Source organism: Corvus cornix, chromosome 1 (assembly GCF_000738735.6).
Source record: "Corvus cornix cornix isolate S_Up_H32 chromosome 1, ASM73873v5, whole genome shotgun sequence".
NCBI lineage: Eukaryota > Metazoa > Chordata > Aves > Passeriformes > Corvidae > Corvus > Corvus cornix.
Genome location: NC_046332.1, coordinates 55,844,710 through 55,863,801, shown reverse-complemented (window position 1 = coordinate 55,863,801; position 19,092 = coordinate 55,844,710). Strand labels below are relative to the sequence as shown.

The following is a 19,092-nucleotide window of genomic DNA, read 5'->3' as shown; positions in this document are numbered from 1 at the left end:
AAGGTTCTGACTTCATTATTCCAGTCTGCAGACAGTGGAGACACACAGGCTTCTGTTCTTCTTCAGAATTGGTTGAACAGTGTTAACTCAGGTTGACTCTAGTCAGTCAGGAACGTGACAACACCTTTAAGGTGAAGCATCTAAATGTAAAAAAATAGCCTAGCACGAGTCCTTATCTTCCCAGGAACTCAGGCACTTGTTAATCCTTAGACAATCATGACTATGACAATGCAAACACTTCAGATCTAAAACCAGAAGGAGGTGAAAAAATCACTTTCAAAATGGCTCAGATTTAAGAAAAAAGATGTTTAATTGGGCCTGGAAGTAATGAGACACACATTCTGCCTGCTAAGCTAATTTTGAAAAGTTCCCGTGTCATATATGAAAAGATCCTAGCTCTCCAGCAGTGTTAACTACAGCTGTTTCTGAGGTTAAAGAAAGCCCTGTGTTCAAAACCTGTTACAAGGTTGAACATTATCTGTATCACAGTTCATTCCATTTTTTTTCTAACTGGAAAGCAGACAGGAGAAACAGGAGCACAAAAATATCCATGGCCAGATTTCTTTACGTAAAAAAAGAGAAGAAAATCCCAGCATTCTGGGATATATTCTGAATTGTGAAGTCATCTTGAAAGAGAAATTTCACTGTATGTGAGTGTAGGTGGGAGTATAAAAATACGTGATAAAAATAGCAGACTACGTGGAAATCAGCACCGTTATGTGGATGCATACCTGAGGATGTTAAATGATAATATCTGAGAGAGTTATGCTTTAGATCTGTATTTATATAATACATTTCAAACTAAAATTTAAAAAACCCTAACCAAACCACCCGTACATAATTTTCAAATTAGATTTCAAATAATTTCTTTATTTTGAATTCTAATTTCAACTCAGACACTGGCTTCTGTTTTGTCTTTGGGAACTGCTTAGAAAATCAAGATTGTTTTAACTATTCTGCAGTTGGTGGCTCATGTTGACAAAGAACTTTTCAACAAAGTCCGTGAAAAGTACTCTTTTTCTGAAGTAAAATTCAGGGAATAAGTACTACATACTGAAAGTATGAAACTATGATCAAAATGCTTAGAGCATTAAGAAATCACTGTATTGCAGAAAAGACTCAGTTATTAAGAGGTTAATTGATCAAAATGATGATTTTCAGAACAAGAGAATATTTTGTAGGCTCATATGAAGCACAGCTATGGGTACAGCAAACAGAATTTTTTCATATGCTTTGTTTATGGTATTGGAAGCAAAAGATATATTTTGTAGATTGACAAAACATAGAACTTCATGTGGTTAATTTGTGCTGTATAAAATAAACTGCCTTCTAAGTCAGTATGGTAAGGCAACAGGGAAAACCACTGACACTTATATTGAGCACTGTTTTTATATTCTCTTACTGTACCTAGAGTCATCAGAAAACCACAGTTCAGATGTTCTCTTAAGTGTCAGTTGGTCTTTGTTACTATCAGCAGGAAGCAGGATGAGCATATGTCTATGGGGATGCAATTTATGATAAAATACACCTAATTAAATCTCTTGAGGATTTATATTCACGCGTGCTGTGAAACTGAATCATATTAATATTTCCCAATAAATTGTAGCAGAATTAAAGCATCTGTTTTAAATTTCTAACTGTGCACCTAAACTTCATTTCCCTGTCTTCATACCACAAATTTAAACTAACATGAAAGGCACTTTATTACAGCAATATCAGCTATGAGAGGTACTCAGGACAACTTGGAGAGAAACACCTACAGCGTAGTTACGCTGCCACATATTGGAGTAGGAGTAATGGTGTAGGTTTTATAAATTGATGCTTAAATCACCCAACTGGAATAGATTATTAAAGCTGTTTTTATTGCTATTTCTTCTTTTAACTCTTTTTAGCCCATTTTCGTACTAGAAGACAAATATCCAATGTAGTATCCACTCTGGGGGTAAAAAGTGCTTTCCACAATTTGTGGTATCCTAGCAAGGACAAAGCTAGCAAATAGATATGCCAGATTTAAGACATTTCATTGAAGTCTTACACAGTATTTTTTCCCTCTTCTCTGTCCTGAAGTCTTAGATTTGCGTGGTCTGGTACAGAAAGAATTATCAATTAATACATCCTTTTGCTGCTTTAAAAAATAAAAAACTAACTTTGAGTTGTCACTTGGATATTAGTTTGTACTCTGTGGAGGTGGTTTATTATATAGCCTTTAGATTGTTTTATTATTTCATTAAGCTGTATGTAAGTGAAGTGCTAGGTGAGTAAATGATACGTTAGCTACAGTGAGCGTATAGATTTTTGTTCCTGACATGCCTAAGAGCCAATGCTTATGGAAAGTGAGCTATTGTTTTGTGTATTCAGTGAAATATATTAGCTGCTGCATAGTGTGTACTTACATTATGAAACTTGGCAGAACATAGATTGGAATATGGCAGTTATTTGGTTTAATTGCCTTACAGGCTCTTAAAAATCTAAGAAGTTGTTTTCTGTTACACTCTACTTCATGTTCATAAGTGTGCATAGTACAGCTGAAAGAAATATTTCACATGCTTCAATTACTTAAGCACAGCATTTGTGGAAGTCTAGAAACTGGCTAAACAGAGGACAATAAATAGTATTGTACTTTTGTCTTCTGTGTATATCATGAGACTTCAGCTGTATGAAGGAAAGTAAGACTTTTGAAAGCTGCTTGAAAAGCAGCTGCTTGGTCTAAACAGGCACAGTCATTCATCTAAATTGATGAGAAAAGAGCAAACAAATCATAAACTGATCTATTGTTACTATTTTCCAACAAAGATTTCAAACTGTCATTTCTTCTAATATAATTTAAAAAAAAAAAAACTTTAAAAGGAATCAGGTAAAGCATTACCAGCTTCAGTGAATCCAAGCTGTCATATTTTAGCTGTAGATACACATGTTAGGAAGTAAAATGGCAAACATGCTTTATTAGTGGCTTTATTTCTCTGAAAAGGTCAGTAAATTGAAATGAGTTTATACACCTCAGGGACTTTCTGGTCCCTGAACATCTGGGTGATGAGCCTGGAACATGGCCCTTGAAAACCAAAACCTCACTTGTAGAGGAATAGAACCAAATGAAACGTATGTAATTAGTGATGTGTTCCAATGTGTACATGGGCAGCTGTATGGTTGGTGCTGTGTAAATACTGCAGCGATAAACATGAGTAATGAAAATCAGGAATTGCCTAATTATGCATGAAATAATTTGAAGATTATGGGCAGATTCATTTCAGAAGCTAATGAGTGAAGCACAAGTATCCTATGTATCATCCAGAGAAGATGAAGAGGAGTTATAAGCGTATTTGCCCACATGTCACATGTGCCATGATTTTAATAAAAGAATAAACACAGAATTCAAGTCTAGGATTTAGGAAATATGGTGAGTGCAAAATAGAAGTAATACTTGGTACAGATATCTGAAACTTGCTAAAGCAAGTGCCAAGCTCTTACTAAGTTCAGAAAGACCAGTGTCCTTTTTGGAAGCAATGGAAGCATCGTGTTACATGGTCAGCTTTGATGTTGACAGGGCCCTTTGGATGTATTTCTGTGTCTGTATAATAAGTGACTGATGCACAAGGCGTTTATTTAGCAAAATTTAAAAGGCAGAAATCAAACAATGTTGTGAATTCATGTCATGCTACGCCAACCAAGTAGTTACTAGGAGCTTTTAGGGCCTGATCCCTAAATCCTGTCAAATTGAGGAAGACTTCCACCAGGTGCAGCAGTTATTAAATCACCCCATGAATGGTGGTGCAGAATCCCATGTGTTAGCTGTATTTTGTGATCATACAGTACTTGGTTTGCTTTTTCAATTCTTTTTGCCTCTTCTCACGGGTCTGCTTCTACTGTGTAAGCAAAGACGATACTGCCGTGATAGTGAGGGGTTTTTCCCTGAAATAAAATGAAGGGTGGAGGTCACCCATTCTGCAGTGCTGCCTTCAGAATGATTAAGTGTTGTTCTGTCTCCCAAGCGCTCTTCAGATAACCTGGCTTCTCACACTGGCTTGACAGTTACATCTCTTCTCTTTATTAATTACTATGAACACAAGCAAGTGCCCTGGACTAAGTTAATGTCAGAATAAAATAAATTGAACCTGGCTTTCACTTCAGTTTCGTGTGTGAATTGAAAGTCCCCTGTGAAAGGTGAAAGGAATTGAGGCTAAAAAGAGTCATCTGCTCTGAGCTCTCAGGGACCAGGCATTTAGTGCACCCTGCTTTTTTGCTTTCTGATAAGATAAATCAGAGTATAGGCACCTTCCTTTACTTTTTAAAACATAATGTTTTGCTTTGGTTTTGTTCAAATTTTTTCTAAAGTTAAAGAAAAAAGTTGTTGAAGTTTTGGCAAAATGTAGAAGTACTTTTAGGTCATTGCAATATTAATAAAGAACAGAAAGAAAAATCAGTTTTAGAGGATTTAAAAGCTAGATGACAAAATAATTCTTGTTCAGATACAGCTTCTTGCTGAAGCAAATAGGAGCTTTTTAGAAGCAACTCTGTCAAAGTAAGTGACTCAAACCAAGCAGCTAGTAGCCCATCTTCAAGGAAGATGATGCTCTAGACATTATAAAAAATCAACAAAAAACCACAAAACACCCCTCAAGATTACAAGAAAGAAATATTTGAATCCATCCAGTTTATATTCCTCATTGAAATAGCCTTAAGGATGCCCTATTTTGACTTCTGGATGGAGATTAGATGCAATAGTAGTTTCACTATGTCCACCTACAAATGAATGTATTTATCTAAGAACCCCAAGTAGATAAAACCCCAAGATCTGATGTCCCTCTCCCCTAAGTAGAGAAAATTAATATCTTAGGAAGGCTGTTCATGGGCCTCTCCTTTTTATTTGTTGGTTATTTTTTTTCCTCTCTGTTGTGCCTTTATTTCTTTTTGAAGAAATCCTTTTTTATTTATATAATTGTGGCTTCTCAATAACTCAAAAAACTCTTCCAAAACCCTTCCAATTATCTGTCATGTGTTTTTGTCTATATTTTCATTCTTCATTTTCTCTAGCTTTAGGAGCTGGGCCTAACTGAATGTCTGTATGGATGCATAGGTTCCCTGCTTGAGACTGTCCTCAAGTCATGACTATGTTACTTCATTCTAAATAATACATTAACTCACAAATTTTTTTTTTTTACTCTCTTTTTATTCTTGTAGTTCTTTTCTGTCATGGGTATAAATATCCAGCTTTGTCATGTATGTCCATCTTGAAGAAGTAATTTGATTTCTCTGCAGTTTCATTGGCCAGCAGGAATAAATGTTTCACTTTTTTCCTCTTCTGTCTGGTTTTGGCTTAACTGTTTAGCTTATATGTGAATATGTGAATAAACACAGCACCTCTGTGTTTATTCACATGGTCATGGCACAGCCTACTGGGGTTTTTTAACACTCTGTGTAATATGCCTGTATCCAAGGGTCATAAAAGCCTTTGCATTTTGGGTGGTCGATTCTATGCTGTGACTTAGAGTGGGGAAATAGATGTATGAAAGAGCTGACCAGTCCTGCTTTTGCAAGTGAACTGATGGTGCTCTTCTGCATGTCCTGACAGAAATTCTTTAGCACGGTCACTTACCAGTTTCAGGCAAAGACCAGGTTCATCTTATTTTCCTTTGTCTATATAGGTCATATGAGATGCTTCTTCCCCTGCAGGACTCTGAAGTCAAAAGTCTTGGTTTTGAAATAATACTTTGTCAACCCAGAAAGTCTCCCTTTCAGTTTTCTTCTGTATCTTAGACTTACTTCCACCAATGGGATTGCAGCAATATATGCCTTTGTGTCCTTGTATTGGATCCCATCCTTCTCTTAAGAGGTAGCTTTGAGCAGAAGCTAATTAAATCTACACACATTTAGCATGACATTAAAATTATTTTTTTTCTTATCTGCAGTAGCTGTTTATGAAACATTATTACTGTCCCAGTAATTAATATTTCTCAGACTGTCATTTCAAGTGAGTGAGAAAAAATCACAACAGTGTCTGATGTGTTTTTCTTCCTGGAGTCTCAATTTTATTGAGCTGGAGTGAGTGCTTGGCACATCCAAATCTTCAGACCTGCATGGAGCTGCGCTTAGTGACACAGTGGAGATTGCGGCTGCTCTCTGGATAGTGGCAGGAGGGCACGGCTCGGCCTCGCTCTGTTCAAGGGAAGGAGGGAATGCTTGTCTCCTCAGTTTTCCTGCTAAATCCAGCACACTCTGCTTGTCCTGTGATGCACATAATGTTATATTTGATGCATATAACATGTTTAATGTCTGAAATTAAGATTGTGTGTCAGGACAGGACAAAAACGGTCTTGCTAATTGTTACAAAGTGTTACCAGTAATGGCTTAGAGAAGACTTTTGGAACAGGGCAGGTGAAACATAGATTTGGAAGAAACATAATGATTTTAGTTATAGGCTAGTTGTGTTGAAATTAGTTAGAATAGGAAGGAATTTGGGCCCAGCTAGAGTTAATTAAAATAGTTAAGAGAGCTGGACATGAAATGGGTTTTAAGATGTTAGTAACTGATTACCAAATAACTGATGATCTGTCATTTGTATGTTTGCTTAGCTGTGCTTAGAATGAGAAATAGAAACATTGATAAGTTGGTGTAGGGAACAAGGACAATTACCAATTTCCTCCCTTGGTGGGAACCCGTTCAAAAGTCATGCAAGAGGAAACTTAGAGGTCACTAAAGTAATTAGGATTGTTAAAGTTCAGAAAGGCAAAAAGTTCAAAATGAGGAAGATGAGCATACTTCATCTTTTTAAGACCACTGGCCCAATTCAAGACCACTGACTCAATTCAGAACACACATTGCGCATGCTTAATGACATTTAAGCTCATTTCCATATGAAGTGGAGAATGGGAGGTGTTAATGTTATGAATATGCATTTGTATTTTGGATATTCATAATTTTTGTAAATAAAAGCTTTTTGTTTGCTTGGATCGGGCCCTGTGTCTTAGGGATCTATCCCACGCAGTGCCTGGCACCAAATAAAACATGCTCTTTCTAACTCTAAACTGTTAGAGAGTTTTTGTCTGTCTCAGTTGGATATCGATATTAGATCGATATTCATATCTTGGTAAATCACAGACCCCTGATGACACTTGTTCAGCACAATCCCCAAGTCTCCAGCAGGTCATATCTCAAGGACTGCTGGGTTGTCCTGGTGTTAAGCACTCATCAATAAAGTTACTTTTTGGGAACCCATATGCACTTTTAACATTCATAATACTCTGCATCAAAAAGTTCCACCATTTATTTACACGATGTGTGAAGAACTGCTTTCCTCAGTTTGCTGTGGATTTTCCTATGATTTAATGCCTGCTTCTTCTGGTATTCACATCATACAGTTGTTCCCTACTTGTTGTCTTCCTGGACCAAATGAATTCATACACCTCAGTCATATCTTCTTATCTCATTTTTTTCAGTTTTGGCCCTGAAGAGTTGTACTCCTTTTTTTTTTTTTTTTTCTTAGAATGTAATTTGCTCCATACCTCTATGCTTTTTTACTGGGGAAAATTAATGCCCCAATAATTCTTATTTCTTTTACTGTCCTTTCAAAGAGAACACCACAATTTATAATGAAATACTGTTTTGTCAATTGCAATTGGTATCTTACTCTTCTAGAAATAATCATTCTTGCTACTGAGGATACATTGAATAATAATGGTGAAATCTCACCCTGGCTTCTCAAGGATTTTCCTCAGATTCGTTTTTGCAATGCCATTATATCCGTGTGCTACAAAATGTCACACCAATGTGTCAGCCTGACTTTTCAGGTGCTTATAAGAAGGGGTCTTGTGTGCGAGATGTCAGTGGCTCTAAAATCACGTGGCTGGCTGTACTGACCATGGGTGGTGTGGGGAGCTGGCTGGCCTGGGAGTGCAGAGCTCTGGCATTCTGAGCAGCTCACCTGGCTGCACTGTCAGAGAGAAGGTCCTGCAGATGCTTTGGCAGCCCCTGAGCTGGAGTCTAAGGTAGATTTTGTCTTTTTTGTCACCACAGCAAGCCATAAAAATGGCAGTCGTGAAATGAAAGGAATTGCATTAATTTCAGTCAACATCTGCTGAGGATACTGGGATAGCGTATTTTGTGTTGGGAACTTCATGTTTGGATTTCCAAAACAAATTTTGAAGGATTTCTGTTCCATGAAAACGTCAAATCTTGGCTTACCTCCTAATTCAAATTCGGGTTTCTTTCTTGAAAGCACAAAAAATCATGTAATAAAAATTCAGATTTCCAGACAGCCGTACTTAGGTTTCAGTTGAAAGATAATTTCTTTTTTTTTCTACATGTTATTAGTAAGAAACTTTATTACATCTACGCTTTTTGCATTTGTATTTCTCTCATCACTGCAATGACTGTTAGTGTCCCAGTGTGCTGCTTAAATTTTCTTTTGCCTAATTTTGTTTCCTTACTTCATTGCACAGCCTTCAATACCCTAAGTGCTTTTTTGTTTACGCCCTTGACATTCACAAATGATGATGCTTTTCAGCCATTCTGTAACTAAGCTATACCTATTTGTCTCATAGCCTTCTGATTACAGAGTAAATATGCAGCTATGGAAAATACACATTCTCTAATGTATATTAGTAGAAGCAGATGGTACAATCTGTTCTTTGATGGAATTCAGTTTCTAAAACTGATTTAATCTGGTTTGCAGCAAATACCATTCCAGTACCGTCTGTCATGGAACATGTGCAAAGGGAGATGTCCCATTTCAGGTTGTTTGTATTTCATGGCAATAAAGCGTTTATTTCGTGTGTTACATGGGGTGTGTCATAACAGAACACCTCTTATACAGGCACATTGTTTCAATGCACAATACTATGTTGTTTGTTATTTGGTATTTTTATATATTATTGTTTTTCATTACCCCTTTAGCACTACAAAGCAGTGTGCTGCCGGTGTCCTTTGTAAACCCAATTTTCATGCAGCCATTAATAGAATTTGCACTTGAGGAGAAACGATGGAGAATTATTTTCTTCATTTGTCAAGTGGAGAGGAATTTTAAATTAATTATAACAGCATTTTGCATAATTTGGCATTTTTCCCATTGTGAAAAAGAAGTTTCCTTGTTTCTTCAGAATGGAGGATTTTCCAAAATTATGGAGGCCAGATAAACTGTTTGTGCTCTGCTTCTGCTAAGCCAAATGCAGAAGAGAATACAGTGTGTAGTACCTGTCTTCTTTAGCTCAGAGATTCTGTAGTCCCTAAAGCAGGAAGTACTTGACCTGAAGTGCTGAATTGTTATAGAAGTCTTGAGGCTCTGTATAGCTGGAGAAACAGGCTTGCAGAGGCAGTTTTCTTCTCCCCACTTACCACAAAATATTTGCAGCTCTAGCAATAAAGAAAGGAAAGTGGTAGGTAATTTATGTTTCATTTTGTGCTGCAGTGAAGGATGTGTGAATCCTCCAAAATGTTGTGGAGTTATTAAATTAAAGGATTTAGTGGGCTAGAGCAAGTAGTCCAAAAATTATTGCAGAAATAACGTGATTTAAAAGCATCTGTTTGGAAAAAAACCTGTTAGGCTTCTTACCTTTCTGAGTAATTGCTTGACTGTTCTCTACATTTTAAAAATTAAGTATTTGCTACAGCTGGTTTTTTGGGGGCTTTTTAAGTGAGTCTGTTTTCCAGTTCTTTTCTCTAGAGTGTCTTCATGTCCTCTAGACTTACAGCTAGAATGTAAAAATTTATCTCCCATGGAATTTAAACCAGCTCCAAAGCTGTCAAATGTCACAACTTTCACAAAAGATGGTTTGTTTTTCTCTTCCCCTAGAGATGCTTATAACTTTATTTTTGTACAAAGTCAGTAAATAATAACAAAAATTTATTTTCAAGGTGCCTTTCAAGGTGATTACATTATGTAAACGAAAAGGAACGTATTATGTCAGTGGGGAAAAGAATACTTCCTTTCTCATCTAATCAAAGAATGGCTTGGGTTGGAAGGGACCTTAAGGATCATGTGGTTCCAAACCCCTGCCATAAGCAGGGACACGTTCCACTAGAAGGTGTAGTAAAATATTAAGTATATGTGATATCTCATGATTGTTCCTAGAAGAATACCATGTATGCCACTGAAGAAAGAGCAGGTACCCAGCAGTTCACATCATTCTGAGCTGGCCTACATTGACTGATGTGTATTCTCTGCCAACAGCAGTGTGTGTATTGTTGAGTCCAGACAAGTTCTCCCATTGATGTTAAGTGTTTTTTAAACATTTACAGCTCTAAATATCTCTAATACTAAAGGTAACTTTTTATAAAGTTACAAATTTTTTAGCATTTTTAAGTGTGGTGGGTTAACCTTGGTTGGGTGCCAGATGCCCACCCAACTGCTTTCACACTCTCCCTCCTCATCAGGGCAGTGGAAAAAAATAATGTGGAAAACATCATGGGTCGAGTTATAGGCAGTTTAATGAAAGAAAGCAAAGGTTGTGTGTGGAAGCAAAGCAAAAATATAGATTTAATTTCTACTTCCCATCAGCAGGAGATGTCTGGCCACTTTATGGGAAGCTGGGCCCCAGTACACATAGCAGCTGCTTCAGAAGAGAACTCCTTAGTAAGAAATGTCATTCTCCTTTCTCTTTAACTTTTATTGCTGAATATGAGACCTTATGGTACAGGATATCCCTTTGGTCAGCTGGGGTCAGCTGTCTTAGCTATGTCCCTTCCCAACCTCTTGCTCACTCCCAGCCTCCCGGCCCCTGCGGGTGTTGGAGAGTCAGCCTTGGTGCTGTGGGGGTGCTGCTCAGGCACTTCAGGAGCTGCTGTGGGGAAGGCTCAGCCCATCCCAGTCACATCCAGTGCACTGATACACACTGGTTTACACTGCCAGTTGAGAAATATATGCACAATGAATTAAAGGCTATAGAAGTTTTTGGAAAACTGATACTTTTCCTAGTAATAATGGTTTCACACTAACAAATTCAGTTCATGACAAACCAGTGAAATTTGTGTGGAGCATTTCTTCTTATATATATGTATTTTTTTAAATTGCAGCCTTAAGTGTAATTAAGAAAAACTAAAAAGCAAGCTTTAAAATACAATGGTCCTGAAACTTCTTTCAAGAACTTTTTTTTTTTCTTTCTTCCCTGTGGAAGACAACTAAATTACACATGAATGGAGTCTGCTTTCACACATATCTTATGGAAAACCCAGTTATCCAGCTTCCTGTTGGGGAAGCTAGACAATGTTTGTGCTTCAGCCACTAACTGTTTTTGCAATTTGTCATGCCGGACAAATCTATAATTAAATCTTTGGGGCTTTTTATTTAATAACAGAATAGGTATGGCTTCACAAAGTCTGGGTGAGTTTCTTTGTGTTCACAAATAAGAGGCAGTCTTCTGAAAATCTCTAATTAAGAAGATACTAATGTAGCAGAGCTCAAAGTGCATGGAGCTAAGTTTATTTCTTAGCAAGTAAGCTCTCTAGGGAATGTTCTGAAGATGATGTTCTGAACTGCTAAGCTTATGTTGGTTTTTTCTTCCAAACAAAGGCAGAGTTATTTTTTAAGTTATATTTTTCAAATGCAAAATGAAATCTTACACTTTCTGGACTCAGTTGCCTTAAAACCTAGCCATGTCCTTGTTGTGCCTTGTGGTTATTAGTGTGCTTTTTAAAGAAATAATGTTGAAATAATGTTGAAATAACTTTGAGAATTGTTGGTTTAAAGCTACAGCAGAGCTTGCAGCTGAGTTTTGAGTCACCGTCTCCTGATCCTGAAGGTATTTTCACTTTACTGAGAGCTTTTATCGGGGCTAATGGTGATACAGCTGTGGCTTTGATAAGCACCACCCTCAAGATGATGCACGGAAGCCAAGTTCAGGCTTTCTAAGGAAAGAACACTCAGGTTTGCCCTCTGCATCAATATTTCAAAGACCAGATCTTGAGGAAGGTGACTTGAACCAAATTGAATGGTGCAGGGCTGCTATAAAACCTTCCTTTACAACCTGGCGAGCGGGAGTAGAGTCCTGTGGCAGGTGGCCCTTTGGTGGCTCTTTTTGCCATTGCCATCACCTCCCAGCTGCAGAGCCTGGCAGCTCCCAGCCCTATTCCTGCTTGCTGGGCTCCTGCTGCACAGCTTGTTTCTGCCTCTGGCTTTGCTGCAGCTGCATATCCTCTTGTTCTGCTTGTGGGAGCACAGTTCCCACTTGAACAGGTGGGGGACATCCAGCAGTGATTTTCCAGTGGAGGTGGGCAGGTATGTAATGTATTTGGAGAGGGAGCTGGAGGAGCACTTGTTGTGCAAAATAGGAGGAGGTAAAATGTAGTTAAAACTATCAAGCAAATACAGCAGAGCAGTAGTTCTGTGCAACTGGCAAAGGAAATACAATTGGCTGAAAGAATGATGATAAAAGTTTTTAAAAATCACCAGTTTTGTGGTTTAACTGATATATCTTTCAGTCTGCTCTGTGTAACCTTTTTTTTCCTGTGGCTTGCAGGAGAAACTGCTGAATTTTCCACTTGGGGGATGAGCAAGACTGCTTTTTTGCATGGACTGAGGAGAAAGACAGGTTTCTTTCCTGCATTTGCTTTGGGTTTTATAGCAATACTAGGGTTTCTAGGATTGCTGAACCTGCACAGCTCTTCTTTTTAACTTAATGCTGATTTTGTTTGGATTAAGCGTGATTTCAGAGTTCAGTTAAAACTAATTTCGTTCTCTTTGCTTGCAGGAAAGAGTGTTGGGAGGGTCAATTCAGCAGTTCAGTGTGAGCTAATTCTGCAGTTTAGTGCAACCATATGTTTAAACTATTGAACAGCAGCTGAACTGTGCACGATTCCCCTCTAAGCCAAAGGCAGTATATAGTCATTAACACATGGGCATGTGCAGTACATTCTCGCAGCAGCTGCCTTTCAGTGCCCTTTGCAGCAGTTCCTTGATGGTTGTTTCCAAGTGTATTTGAACTGAAGGGAGGGGCAGGTCCTCTGAAAGGTGTTCTGTTATCTGGCATTTTAGGGTCTGCGCACTAAGGAAGGAAGAGACAGAGAAAAACGTTGAGGATTTGAGCCAGCTAGGTTTTCTAGGGAAGCAGTCCAAATGTTTTCCAGATTGCCACAAACTGTTAAATTGTTTACAGTAAATTTTAACTGGAAGATCCCCAATTGAGCCAGATGCCGTGGCTGTTTGTAGAGCAATCAGCAGAGTGGTGAAGTATCTGGGAATTGGAGTTTTAGAGATGGCAACATGTATTTGGAGGCAGAGTGCTGGCAGCTGTAACTTGATAAAGACATTTTGCAGGAGAAGGGGAGGAGAGGTTCATATTGAAGAGATGTAGCTGAGGTGCTGTAGGGATTTTTTTGGGTTTTTTTTTTGTTTTTTTTTGGTTTTTTTTTGTTTTGGTTTGTTTTGGTTTGGTTTTTTTTGGAGGACTTGTAGCCAAGAGTCTGCCTCTTTCTTTCTACCTCCTTAGCTGTGAGCAGTTTCATTGTGGAGTGAATTGACTGAGCGTGTAAATCATCCTTGCTTTTACCAGTAATTCAAGACCTAGGCCTTTCAGGGCGTGGTAAAGATGTACCTTTTCTGTCTAACAAACTACTTTTTAAAATCCTCTTTTCTTGTCCCCATTAGCAAAGTGTGCATGATTTCTGCATCTTCAGATTGACAAGAACTATTTGGCTTTGTGTTGCCTGGACCTAAAAATCCCTATTACTTCTACTGTTCATTTCAAAACAGCTACAAGCATACCAGATTAGTTTTGGCAGGAAAACGAAGATTATGGAATTTTGAGACAGGTCTGCTTGTTTTACTTTGAAAAATAATAGTTCAGAATTTAGAATTCCTCTTCTAAAATCTAAATTGAAATAGTGTCTAGCAAATAAATCCTTTTGTTGTGGAGAAATTTGAGGACTGAGGGAAATAAGAGCAGGAAAGGAAATTGCATTTTTGAAAATGGAAGTGAAAAAGGAGACTTTATCTGGCTTTAATTCAGGAGATAATATTCATGTTAAAATTAAAGGGCTGGGCTTTTTCTGTCTTGCTTAGTTTGCTGATGAGTCACTTTTCCTAGATCGCCTTCTCTAGTATTAGTAATGGGCTTGTGAGGCGGCTGGTGCTTCCCCCGGAGCCCGGAACCGCTCTGTGGTTACTCATCCCTACCTCTATTTCAGATGCTGCCATCTCTCTGTGCTGTATCGACTGCAGTGTCAAAGGGTTGGCTCACAGGCAGAGGCCTGTGGGTTGTCGCCTGTGGGTTGTCACCTGTGTGTCTTAGCTGAACTGACCAAAGACTTTTCAACCTATGTTTTTTCCCCTTGCTTGCTGTTTTTCAGGAGTATGTCCACCAGACTGCTGCCTATCCAGCCATTCCTATTGTTTAGTGCTTCTCTTGCAGACTCTGTGTTGCCTCCCTCTCTTTTTCCATGTGGGACTGATGTGTGTCACGTACATTTGCATGGTTCTTTACAGCTCTCTCTCCAAAATCTCACCTGCATCCCCATTTCTCCTGGCATGTTGCCTGATTTTTTGTTGATGTACCTTATCACTCTCCCAGTCTCAAACCTTGTCTCATGCCTGTGGTCGAGGTACCCTTACGTGCTCCGGACAACACGAAAGGACATCCAGGTTTTACTTCAGCCTAGTTTTAGACTTGTCTGTCACTGGAATAAGGCACAAGTATAAGCACCCTGGTATAAAAATCTTATGTGTTTTTTCCACTTAGAAATTAAGATAAAGTGTCCCATATTGAGCTACAGCATGTAACTGAGCATGCATGGATGCACTTTTACCCTGACTTGGTCCTCAGGGAAGACCGTCCTCTTTAGTTCTGCTATTGCTTGTTCTCAAACTTGATGTTATCACTTGTGTTGGGCAGGAAACTGGGCAGATCAGAGATGTTCATGGTATGTGTATTAATAAGAAAATATTGGAAGTATGGTAGGAACCAATAATGGAGGGTTTTTTCCGTTCTGGGCACTAATTGATTGAATATGATGACCGTAGGTTGGAAAGGACTGCAAAATCTTGACATTTTTAACAACTGCAAAGCTTCAAACTTCTCTGCTCTTCCAGAATACATGAATTGTAATAAGGAAGTGTTCATTTCTTTGCAATAAATGGTAGGACAAGAGGAAACAACCTCAAGCTATACCTGGGGAGGTTTAGATTGGATTTCAGGAAACATTTTCTCACTGAAGTGGATGTCAAGCATTGGAACAGGCTGCCAAGGGTAATGATTGAGTCACCATCCCTGGAGGCATTTAAAACATGTGTAGGGATGCTCTGGGACATGGTTTAGTGGTGGCTTTGGCAATGATGGGTTAATGTTTGAAATTGATGACCTTTTCCAACTGAAATGATTCTGTGATTCTGTGGTTGGTTGTATGACTTTCTATCAATCAACTGCCTAAGGAGTACTGAGAGGGCCATTTTACCTGGCAAGGGGGTGGTGCTGTGACCCAAGTCCTGAAAAGTCCTCCTAAAAGGACAAGGAGGGTGCAGAGGCTGCCTTGCTCACAAGGGTGAATGGGAATCTGCATTTAAGGATATTTGGTCATGGACCCTTTTCACTGCAAAAAGGGATGCTGAGTAAAAGGGGCAAGCAACAAACAACATACAGAGACCCAGACCTGGACAGACAAACCTCGTGGAGGCAGGGACAAGAAACAAACTTTGTAAGCCACATTAATGGATAGGCTACTTATAACCTCATTTAACAGTCATTGACGATACCTCTATGGTATGAAGGTACGATTCCTTTTTGAGCTTAGCCTCAGATAAAACTCTTCCACCTTGTCCCCAGTGTGGACCAGGCACTGCCAGAGCCTGACTTTATCAGTGTCAGAATGCTTCCAGCAGAAATATCTGTAAACACATGTGAGCTTCATTAAAAATATCTGTGATGTCAAGCAGATGTTAAAATTTTCTACATGCTAATTGCGTTAGGGCTTCACTTAACATGTTTAAAGTTGTGCATCAAATAAATAGAGAAAATAATTCAATTATATCACTCCTAGAATGCTAAAATCGGTCCTATTTTATCTTTAAATTATTTGTTCTCACAAGCTTAGCCCAGAAGGTTTTAGTCATTTGCAATACTAAACTCAGAGAGGAAAACTTGGATTGGTTTTAATCAATTATTCACTTTTTGTCAATCCAGAAAATAAAATGCATAGGAAATTGTTACTTATTGTTGAACTGCCATTTGTATCATCTGATGTTCTGTACTGGAGGAAGATATGTAGAATTGGAGTCTTCAGTTGCGGCTGGGGTGCCTGTCTGAGTATTAGACATGAAATTATCATACATTCATATGATTCATTGCTTATCCTTCAACATATATAGTTGAAGATGTCAACTTCAGAAAAATCTAATATCTGAACACATAATAATTGCAGCACTTTTCTTGAAATGCCAGGATTTCAGGACTTAAAAATAGTTATAAATCATATTCTGTATTAATAATCTGAAACATTTCGTTATTTAACGCCAGCAAATGCACTTCTTAATGCCATTTCCATTCAGCTCATGCTCTTCTCTGTCTGCCTGTCTAGTCTTTATAAATGGGGACAGACTCACTTTGCTTTGACTGTGCTGGAGTAACACTGAGTGAAGAACAGTGGATTCATCCGTGCAATGGAGGCTGTCATCCGCCTCCATGGAACGTGAGACAGTAGGGCTCCTTGCAATGAAACAAAACGTGCAGAATTTGCATGTTGTTCTTATCTTTGAGAATATATGACAGATTGTTTTGTGTAGCAACAGATTGTCGTTTTTATTATTAGATAGTGTGTGTTTTTACTGGTGTGGCCATTCTGGTAATATCCTATGTTGTTTGTGCTTGAGCACTGCCATCGAGTTGTTTCAGCAGGATGTGCACCACAGGGTGCTGAATTCCCTTAGTTCTCACAGAATTACAAAAACTTTTAAAATTTCAGTAGCTTATAAGAATGTTAATCTCTTTTTGATCATCTGCTTGCTTCTTATATTACTGATATTCTTGCTTGGAAGAAAAGTCAAAAGAGATGCTACCTGAACCTCAGCAAGGTGCAGAAGTCCAAATGAACACAAGAGGAGTAGGTGGGAGGCTATATTGTTACATTTATTAGTTTGTTTTGGATGAGATTTTTTCAGGATGTACTTACTTCTGTCATGTTTGGGATACTTAGCAAAATAAGGAAGCAAAGAAAAAACTTTGTGACCCATACCAGGTATCATGAAACTGGTTCTAGTACAGAATTCCTGAGTAAGGAACTATGAGACCATTAGTCCTTGGCTTTCAGTTCCCTAGTATTTGACTGGGAACTTCTGTGAGCAGTCAGAAAAAAGCTACAAAACTGTGCAGAGATGGAGAATTTGTGTTTCTTCCCTGCCAAAGCTTTGGGCAGTGGGCCTGCTCTCTTCCAGTGCATCTCTGCTGGATGATACTGCAGAGAGAGAAGCAACCCAACTTTTCCTTTTTGCAACAGTAAGGCTGACTCTTTACTTACTGGTCCCCTGTGTACATATAGCCAGGCACAAAAAGGAATTGAAACTTTCCTCTCTCATCTGTAAAATAATTTCTTTAGAAATGCAAAAAATTCAAGCCCTAGCAGTGTTTCTGATTAATACTTGCTTCAAATCTTTGAAACATTTGTTTTGTGACAAAAGATTAATCACAGTAGATTATCAGTTCTAAAGGTCTTTGGTTTATTTTTTATTGCTGAAAATTACATGTGTTTAAAAAACAGTGAACATCTCTTCCTAGGAATGTACATACTGTCTTTATCTGTCTCCCTGTATCAGCTTGCTACATGTTGACAAGTCCTATGGAATTATTTCCAGTCTGTTTGAATGTTTTTTTCCCCCTTATTCAACTGTTAAGCACAATGTCAAATCAAAGCTGTGGTATGAAATGTGTTTTGCTGGGAAACGACCATGATGAATTTGATGCCGTGCTGGCTGCTTGCTGTATTTCAAGGCGGAAGAGCTATATTTGATCTTGGGGGTGGAAGAGAAAACCACAGTGTGCAGGCTGGTGGCTGCTCTGTTGCTAATTCACTGGCAGTTTTGGGGAAAAAATATCTGCATTCTCTCTTTATTTTTTTAGGCCAGCTATTAGCATGAATTGTGGCTCTAGCTATTTCAACAAGAGTTCAGTGGAAAATTTAATTTTTGGAGAGTTGTGTATGGTTCTGAGCCATAACTTAAGTCTTTTAATTCCTGGAAATCATAATAAAGAGTAGTAGGTAAAAACCACTTCTCCTTTAAATCAGTATCACCAGTGGCTCAGAATATCTATTGATTTTTTTCTTTATTCCTACCAGCAGTTTCAATTAAGATTCAGCAGGTCCACTCTGATAAAACTCTGCATAAAACACTGCCTGACATTCTTGGTTAATACTGCTTTTTAAATTCTGTTTAAGAAATGAACACTTAAAAGTAATTATATCCGTAACATGTTAAAACATCAATCTAAAAGGCTAGTTTAATAATGCCCAGTTTATTACTTTTGTTATGTGTTTTTGAGTGTATAATTACTGGAATGTATAAATTTATATATTTCATCAAATTTTTTCAGACACCAGCCCTGCAAAATTAAAAAGTCAATTATATTCCCCCAGACATACTGTTTTCTGAATATGACAGACGTTGAAAAAAACCCAAATGCTGTATTTTCCCTGCAAATACCAACAAATCATCTGGACAAAATGATTATGAGCTGTTTGTCTTTACCCTTTGTAATGCACTAAGCAAACTTCGGTGCTTCATACCCACGTGAACCATTTGCTAATTTGGTGTTTATGCCATGTTTGTCAGTCTCTTTATTCATGTGGTTTTGGGAGGCCAACTCCAGATGTGCAGCAGCTGTTGTTCCACATAGGATTTTGTGACAATATTCCACATGGAAGCCCGGTGGAAGGAAGGTAACCTGAGGCTCTGTCATTCTCTGTGAAATCATGAAAGCTGCAGAAAAATAAATGAGAAGGGCAGCCATTAGGGAGAAGAGCAAGATGCATGTGTAGAATAAATGCTATTAATAAAAAGGTTTGCCTCCTGAGTCACCGTGCTTCCCATATAAATTTCCATATTGGCATGTGGCCATTGCTGTAATTATTTGCACTAAAAAGTAGTATCAGGGATGTAGTGTATTTTTAGCTCTCACTACAGCAGTA

General features: G+C 38.2%; 1 protein-coding gene across 1 annotated transcript in view; it reads left to right on the top strand.

Moving 5' to 3' along the window:
- Positions 1 to 19,092, top strand: part of GTF2F2 (general transcription factor IIF subunit 2) — an 80,690-nt gene that overhangs the window by 49,209 nt on the left and 12,389 nt on the right. The gene's annotated exons all lie outside the window — the stretch shown is intronic.